Raw genomic sequence first — 8,944 nt, 5'->3', positions numbered from 1 at the left:
ACAGGTTCAGTATTACAAACAAATATTAAACCATGTTTAGTATAATCAACAATTATTAGGAATTCAAATCTAAAAATCATCATTTGGTTTGGTTTTTTGTTGCATGTGTAAGCACATATTGGGCTCAGCTGTGTTCTGGTAACAGATATTAAACAATATCACAGGTACTTTCCAGCCTGCTATTTCAAATTCTAATTACCTGCATGGATGAAAGCCACAAATCTATCAGGATCTTTAACAAGAGCCTACTGAAAAAACTATAGAAAACATCACAGAAATTATAAAGGTCTCCACAACAAATACCATTACAAACCACCAGCTAACCTTTAAAATCATTACCATTACCATTATTGGTCCTTAATGGTATCCACTAGACATACTGTAACATGCCACCAATAGAAAACAAGGCAAGGCCTTAGAAATAGGCAACAAATTACCAGTAGAGACCCACAGGGACCATTACAGTTTCCATTAAAACCAATAAAATTCCTATTATAACCATTACAAATTCTATGAGGGTTTCTACTCAGTTGTTTTCCGCAGGGGAGTGATGCATAAAGAACTAAAAGCACACATTGTAAGCTATTGAGGGTCAAAATCCAGTCATCTTTTCTTATTGGGGAGTTACTACACACTACCAAATTCTAATAGATGAAGACTTGGTGATAAGTCATTTTTAATATTTGTTTGGTTGTATTGATTTGGAAGTTTCAAATCTTGGATTGGGGGTTCAAATCTCTCTTCAAGCCTGTGTGCTCTCCCTGTGCCCCATGGGCCTCCCCCAAGCACTCCAGCTTCCTCCCCCAGTCCAAAAATATGCATTGTCAGCTGATTGGCATTCCCAAACTGTCTTTAGATCCAGGGACACTAGAAGAAATGCTTCCCCTTGAGCCTGTATAGTTTCTTGGTTTTAACGTGTTAGATCTGTTACAACCAAGGAAACACAATGTCACTAAGCTGATTGTCTTCAAACTCTTAATTCCATCTTTCCTTCTGCTTTCCATGCTTATTAGCAACTGCCAACTTATTAGCAGCATGTTGTATAGCATATTATGTTTTTACTGATGTTGTTTGTTTTTTTTTACTTTACCTGTATCTAAACATAGATACAAAAAATACACAAGTAAAAATCTTTCACGTCTATAATATGAAATGACCTTACATACATTGTGTAGTGCAATGTATGTAATATGCCAACAAATCTATTATTTTAACCTCAGAGAGACGATTCCTGAAAAACAGCCTGACAAAGTCTCCAATTTTGCAATAGAACATTAGGCTTTCTGTCTCAGGCAATTGCTCCTGTTAAAGACCAGAAAATGGGGAGATATCCTATTATAAACTCTCATTATGCCTTTGAATAGCTATCTAATGATTATTTATAATCATGTCTTATGTTTGTAGTATTGTAAAAAATTTTGCTGAAAAGAAATTGAAAACCAATGATGGTGAAGGCCATAAAGATCTGCAATTAAATATTTCATGATCTCAAACACCGTCTCATTAGAAAGATGTCTGAGAAAGATGCTCTCTTGTATATTTGCTAGACTGTTTCCTACACTACTGTGTATCTGTGAAACTTGAGACAAGGTGTTCTAGTTAATATTTTTATTATTAATTAATTTAAATAATTAAAATTTTTGGATACCTGGCCGAGACATTTTTGCGTTCCCTGTGCACAGAAATATGGTAGAAATGTGGTTTATTAGCCAGTGGACACATAGATATGCATGGAAGATCAAAGCCAGGGGAAATCCACTGCTCTGTGTCTGGAGCGCCAGTCAACAGTGGACAAATTTGACCAATAATAATAATAATAATAATAATAATAATAATAATAATAATAATAATAATAATAATAGTGTGTTTCTTGTTTGTGTCTGATTTTGTATTTGGTTGAAACATATATCTGTTCAATCCAAATTATGTATTTGTCTTCAGTTACATCCCTAATACATTATATTAATTGTTTTAGCTGTTCATGATGGCATCATGAGCTTTTTACACAATAAGTATTCCAATATTCCACTCAAGTATTTGGAGAATGTCTTTTTAATGCTTGTTTTTTTCTCTCTCTCTAAAGAACTTTGCAACATTATTGGCCCTTTTAAGAGATAATTAAATTGTTGCCCTTGACTTTTTTTCTTCCAGAAACTCTATTTATTAAATATCATGTTGCAAACAAGTAAAAGCTCTTTCAAAACAAATAGACAGATTGGACAAGTCTGATGATATTCTGTATTTGACTAGAGATCCATCCATTTTCCAGCTTATGCTATACAGGGTCACAGTGACCCTATGCCAGGAAACTCAGGGGACAAGGCAGGTACACACTGGACAGGGTGCCAACCTATCACAGGGCACAACCACATACACATTTACACACTACAGACAATTTGGAAATCTTAGTCAACATACAACACGTCTTTGGACTTGGGGAGGAACCTGGAGTACCCGTAGGAAACCCCGTGTGCATGGAGGTGCGAGGCAAACATGCTAACCACTAAGCCACAATGTCCCCTCTACTAGAGGTCATAACTTATAATTCCCAAACTCTGAGTGCCTCCAAGTTCAGCAAGTGACATCAAATCGACATGACTGTGCATCAGCAGTAAACAATGTAGCACTTCTTACCTTTAATTGAGTTGTGCTATATATACAGGGTGTCCCAAAAGTCTCCATACATATGGGAAATTAACACGTTTTAGCAAAATGTCTTCCAAAATTTTTGTATACTCCTAATAATTTCTTTCAGATAGCCTTTAAGAATGCATTTGACGAAAAAATAACACACTGAACTTATTCTCATGGCTGGATCAGGAAATGTCACAAGGTTGTGATGGATTTTAACAAGAAACATGGCAAGCACATCACACACGACACAGTTGCCAAACTTCAGAAAGACTGGAAGTGTTGCGGAACAACCAAGAAGTGGACGTCCACGAACGTCCACTGACGAAGGCACAACCATTTTGTTTTTGAGGTCGGTCAAACTCATCAATAGCCATAATCAAGGCCACAATAAAAATGTCAAAATTCTGAAAAAGGAACAGTGCACACGAACATATTACACCTGATTGTCTCTGCCAGAAGTTTATGATCGATCTTTCAAGACAATGATGTACTAAAGTGAGTCAAATGAAAACTTTCCGTTTTAAAAGTGAAACATAACTTATAGAAACAATACATTAAACTTTTAGTTACAAAAACAAAATGTACCACTAGTCCATAACCCCTTCTAGTGTTACCTTAAACCTCTCCGGTTCTTGAACTGTGGTCTAAATTTAAGCAGGCTGCACATGTGCACAAACCTTAGAAAGGTTAGAAATAAATTTTAAATGTTCTCCATGGTGCTGTAATACATTCCAAAAGAGTCTTCACTGAAATGTCATTTCACCAGAAGTGTACAGTGTCCCCATATGCTTAAATTCAAAATATCACATATTGCATGTGTTGTTCATTTAATATATTCATTTTCAGAAGGGTGCCAATATTTCTGGTGTTGACTGCATAATGCATTCTGGTTAGAAATCATTGTCATTAAATGAAGGCACTTCAGTTGTACATGCCAAAAAATAGACAGTTCTCTTATGGTGAGGTTTGAAAATTGTGACGGTTCTTGTTGGAAAATGAAAAATCGAAATTCCTGTAAGCATTTAGTCCACTTAGTGCATCTAATAGAAGTTCTGTAATAGCGGCTCACAGCTACTTGAGCATTCTCTCAGGATGTAATAGCACAGAGATGACATCCTAGCTTGCAGGAACAGATTATTTCTCATGAATCACAGCCAACATGCAGCCATAGCTCTTTGAGTTGGTGCTCAGGTGCAGCTTCCTTTCTGATATAAGCTTAATATAATGGACAGACAATATAATGAGGCACTAACAGCAAATTGGCTCCCAGAGCATATTCCAGTTGTATCAGAACATGACTGTATCCAAACAACACCATTCCCTCAGTGTAGAATGGTACAGCCTGTCTCTCTCCAGGCTGATTCATGTACAGAGTGGACAGCCTGAAGCACATGTTCACACCTCCATTCAATTAAATTGTATTCATATAGTGCTTTTAATAATGGACATTGTCAAGGTAGCTTAGTGGTTAGCACGTTTGCACCTCCATTGTTGGGGGTTCGAATACTGCCCCTGCCCTGTTTGCATGTTCTCCCCGTGCTTCGACGGTTTCCTCCGGGTACTCCAGCTTCCTCCACCTGTCCAAAGATATGAGTTGTCAGCTGATTGGCATTTCCAAATTGTCTGTCGTGCACATGATTGTGCCCTGCAATGGGTTGGCACCCCATCCAGAGTGTCCCACGCCTTGTGCCCAAGTTCCCTGCAATCGGCTCCAGACTGCCCGCGACCCTGTGTAGGATAAGCGATATAGAAAATGGATGAATGGATGAATCCCTGACACTTGCTTCTGTTAGACGATTCAACTTGCTCAGGTCTGTTAGTGACTGCTAGTTGCCCTGAGCACATGCCAAAGTATCTCTACCAGTTGTGTATCTAGCATTTAGGATTCCTGTGGATAATTTACCTCCAATATGTCCTGGTTTGTTCCTCATCTACTATTAATCAAGCTCCAGTTCCACTTGGATGATCACATACTCCCGTTACCAGTTACTTTGACAAATTTGTATCACTTATTCATCTTCAGTAATCAGTTTATTTAGGTCAGGAGTCACGGTGGATCTGGAGCCCATGGACACTGAGCAAGAGGTGGGAATATATACCCTGAATATGATGCCAGTCATTCACAAGGCATCATACACACACTCATTCACATCGTAGGAAGTAACTGAAGAACCCTAAGAAAACCCATGCAGACATGAGGAGAACACCAGGATTGAACTGGGGACAATGGACCTGTGAGGACTGAACCACCACACTGCCTTCACATTAGTGGTTCTAGATTGAAGCAATACTGCACAAACAATAGTGTGACTATACTGAATATTGGCATAGCTGTGATTTGGCCATAGGCACAAGCGCGCAGTATAACTGCACAACTGTGAGTGTGATATTGCTTTTACACATCAGTTCTATAAACAAGAAATTACTATTGAATAAGTGACATTTCGGACACAGTAAGGCAAAATGTCCTGTTTATTTTGGCACGCTAGTGGAACTAGCTCCCACTGAAGCCACATTCACTTTACAGCCTGCCGGCTCTCTCACTAGCTACCTCACAATGATTTGTACACTTTCGGTAAATGTACTTCTGGTAAAATTGGCATCTCTTTTCGTCTTTATCTGACAAGCTTTCGTATTTTAAGCCAAAAGTTGAAAATGATCGATTTCCATGTCCACTGATGATGTCACTTGTTAGTGAATACTGTAGTAAACATTTCAAACTAGGAAGGGGAATTTACATGGCAGATACAGACAAATGGAGTGATACACACATTGAAACATCCCAGTGTGCGCAGTGGTAGCTCAGTGGTTAAGATGTTGGACTACTGATTGGAAGGTTGTGAGTTTAAATCCCTGCACTACCAACCTTCCACTGTTGGGCCCTTGAGCAAGGCTCAAGTTGTATAAATGAGTGAAATTTAAGTCACTCTGGATAATGACATGTGCCAAATGCCATAAATGTAATGTTATACAAGCACTCTTGGTACGCCACACAACCAATTAATTTAATTTACCAGAAGTAAATGTTGTATAAACTTATTTATATAGTATAATGTTGTGTGTATATATATATATATATATATATATATATATATATATATATATATATATATATATATATATATACATATATATATATATATATTATAAATTTACATTGATATATTTATATACAGTGCTGTGAAAAAGTATCTGATTTCTTCTGTTTTTTTGTGTATATCATACTAAATTGTTTCAGAAATTTAAAAAAAAAATCTAAGATAAAAAAATAGGCAACCTGAGTAAAAACAAAATACAGTTTTTCAATGATAGTAATTTTTTGAAACAAAAAAGTTATTCAATACCAACCGGGCCTGTGTGAAAATGTATTTGCCCCTGTAATTACTAATTCCCCAAATCTATGAAACTGCATTCATAATGGGGTTCAGCTGGACTTGAAACAACCAGGCCTGATTACTGCAAACCCTGTTCAATCAAATCAACACTTAAATAGAACTTTTTCAACAGCATGAAGCTGGTTAAAAGGTCTTACACAGTATCACACTATGCCCAAATTAAAAGAAATTCCAGAAATGATGAGGAAGAAGGTGGTTGAAATACGTCAGTCTGGGAATGGTTACAAAGCTATTTCAAAAGCTCTGGGACTCCAAAGATCCACAGTGAGAACCATTATCTCTAAATGGAAAAACTCAGCACGGTAGTGAACCTTACCAGAAGTGGCCGACCTTCCAAAATTCCTTCGAGAGCACAAGCACTACTCATCCAGCAAGTCAAAAAAGAGCCAAGAACAACATCAAATGAACTACAGGCCTCTTTTGCATCAATAAATATCACTGTTCATGACTCCACTATCAGAAAGACACTGGGCAAAAATGCATCCATGGCAAAATGGTGAGCCGAAAATGCCTGCTAACCCAGAAGAACATTAAGGCTCGTCTGAATTTCACCAAAACACACCTTGATGATCCTCAAACATTTTGGGAGAGTGTTCTGTGGACTGATGAGTCGAAAGTGGAACTATTTGAAGACAGGGGTCCCGTTACATCTGGTGTAAACCAAACACTGAATTCCACTAAAAGAACATCATACCTATGGTCAAGCATGGTGGTGGGAGTGTGATGGTGTGGGGATGCTTTGCTGCTTCAGGGTCTGGGCAACTTGTAATAATTGAGGGAAACATGAATTCTGCTCTCTACCAGAAAATCCTAAAGGAGAATGTCTGGTCTTCAGTCCATAAATTGAAACTCAAGCGCAACTGGATTATGCAGCAAGACAATGATCCAAAGCATAGGAGTAAATCCTAGTCCTAGAAGTAAGTGAAAGACTGATTTACAGTTATCGGAAGTGTTTGGTTGCCGTTATTGCTGCTAAAGGTGGCACAACCAGATTTTAATTTAAAGGGGGCACTTGCTTAAAAAATAAATAAATAAATAAATAAATAAATAAATAATAAATAAAAATTGTATTGTGTGTTTACTCAGGTTGCTTTGTTTTATGTTGTATATCGTTTGAAGATCTAAAACTATTTAATATGAGTTATACACAAAAACAAAAAAAATCAGGATGAAGACAAATACTTTTTTACAGCACCATAGCACTGTAGGCTTTACTACCAGATTACATGAGTTCCTAATTTCTGTTTTTCTAAGTTTTGACCCTCCTTGGTTTCTATAGTTGTTTTTCTGATGCTCCATGGAAAAACCTAAACCAAGGTCAGAAACTAGCATTGAGACCACATTTAAATCCTGGCATAGACCAGCATCACAGCACTGCAGCTGATTTTAATGAGCACTTTTTTAATTCCATTAAAGGAGATTTATCTTGATAAACCAAAACTGCAGACCTTTAGGGCACAATCTGTGCTTCATGGCCACAAAAGTAATAGCCGCATCAGTCGCTATATCACAAGGCTCAGAGGAGTGGGTGGCTTTGTTTCTGACACTAATTCATTATTAATAGCGCTTGCTGTGCTGGAGCAAACAGCGGCTCCCATAAAAGAAATCTCCAAATGGTTTATCTATATTTTATTGACTGTAAACAATGGTCGATGGAGCATTCTTTGAAAAGGACATACATCACAACAAATTATTTTATGAGCCACTGAAATATATCCCAAAGATATCCCAAATGAACTTCACCTCCTAGTCTGCAAATCAACCCCCAGTTTATACTCAGTAATCAGTTACATTTCTCATGACGTCAGTTCCTCCGTGATTATATTGACGCCCGTTTATTTTTCATCACTAGATGGCGATGTTAATCTCAGGCACGATGTAGACTCACTTCCTCACATGGAAAAAGAGATGCGTGCGGTTGCCAGATTGCATTGACACCCTAACTGGTGGCTGAAATGTGAAAGGAATGAAGATGTCACAATAAGCAATAAACGAATAATGAAGTTTTAATAAATAGTTAACTGAAGTCTTGAACTTAATGACCAATGAAGTCATACTGCAATACCAACAGATAATAAGCATTATACAAATCTCAAATCAGAAGGTATGCTTTCAGTTTCTATAGCAGGACAGCTGTGACAGTAGCCCTAGGCTATAGGTTTATATTAATGCACCATTTCTAATATGTTTCTATAATAACAGGGCATACACACACATAATCTAAAAGTAAAAAAAAACCTAACATATTATTTAACAAACAAATGCATACATTTTGACATGGTAAGGCTTTCTATCAGGAGACAGTTATGTAACATTTATGGAAGAGTTTCCTGCCATTGGAGAGTTTTCAGATTTTATAATTTTTGGGGGGTCTTACTTATTTCATGGGGGCACGGGGGCTTAGAAGTTAGCAGGTTTGCCTCACACCTCCAGGAATGGGGGCTTGCATCCCTGTGCACGGAGTTTGCATGTTCTCCATGTGCTACAGGGGTTTCCTCCATGTACTCTGGTTTCCTTCCCCAGTCCAAAGACATGCACAAATTTCCAAATTGTCTGTAGTATGTGAATGTGTGTGATTGTGCACTGCAGTGGGTCGGAACCCGTCCACGGTAACCCCAGCCTTGCTCCCCAAGTCCCATGGGATAGTCTCCAGGCTCCCCGTGGCCCTGTGTAGGATAATCAGAACAAAAAATGGATGGATGGCTGGATTTACTTTTACAGCGAGAAGCTGATAGAGGGAACAACTGTTTATAGTTGTAAGTGATAACAGGAACTAAATTGTCTCACATACGTTCCACAACATTAAATGTAACTATAAATAATGAAATGCCTTACATGTTGTTCTTAAAAAAAAAAATTTAAAAGCAATAAAACGCTTCATGATGTGCGGCTGTTTTAGGACTATCACATCCTAC

Source organism: Ictalurus punctatus, chromosome 9 (assembly GCF_001660625.3).
Source record: "Ictalurus punctatus breed USDA103 chromosome 9, Coco_2.0, whole genome shotgun sequence".
Classification (NCBI taxonomy): domain Eukaryota; kingdom Metazoa; phylum Chordata; class Actinopteri; order Siluriformes; family Ictaluridae; genus Ictalurus; species Ictalurus punctatus.
This window is presented reverse-complemented; position numbering follows the sequence as displayed.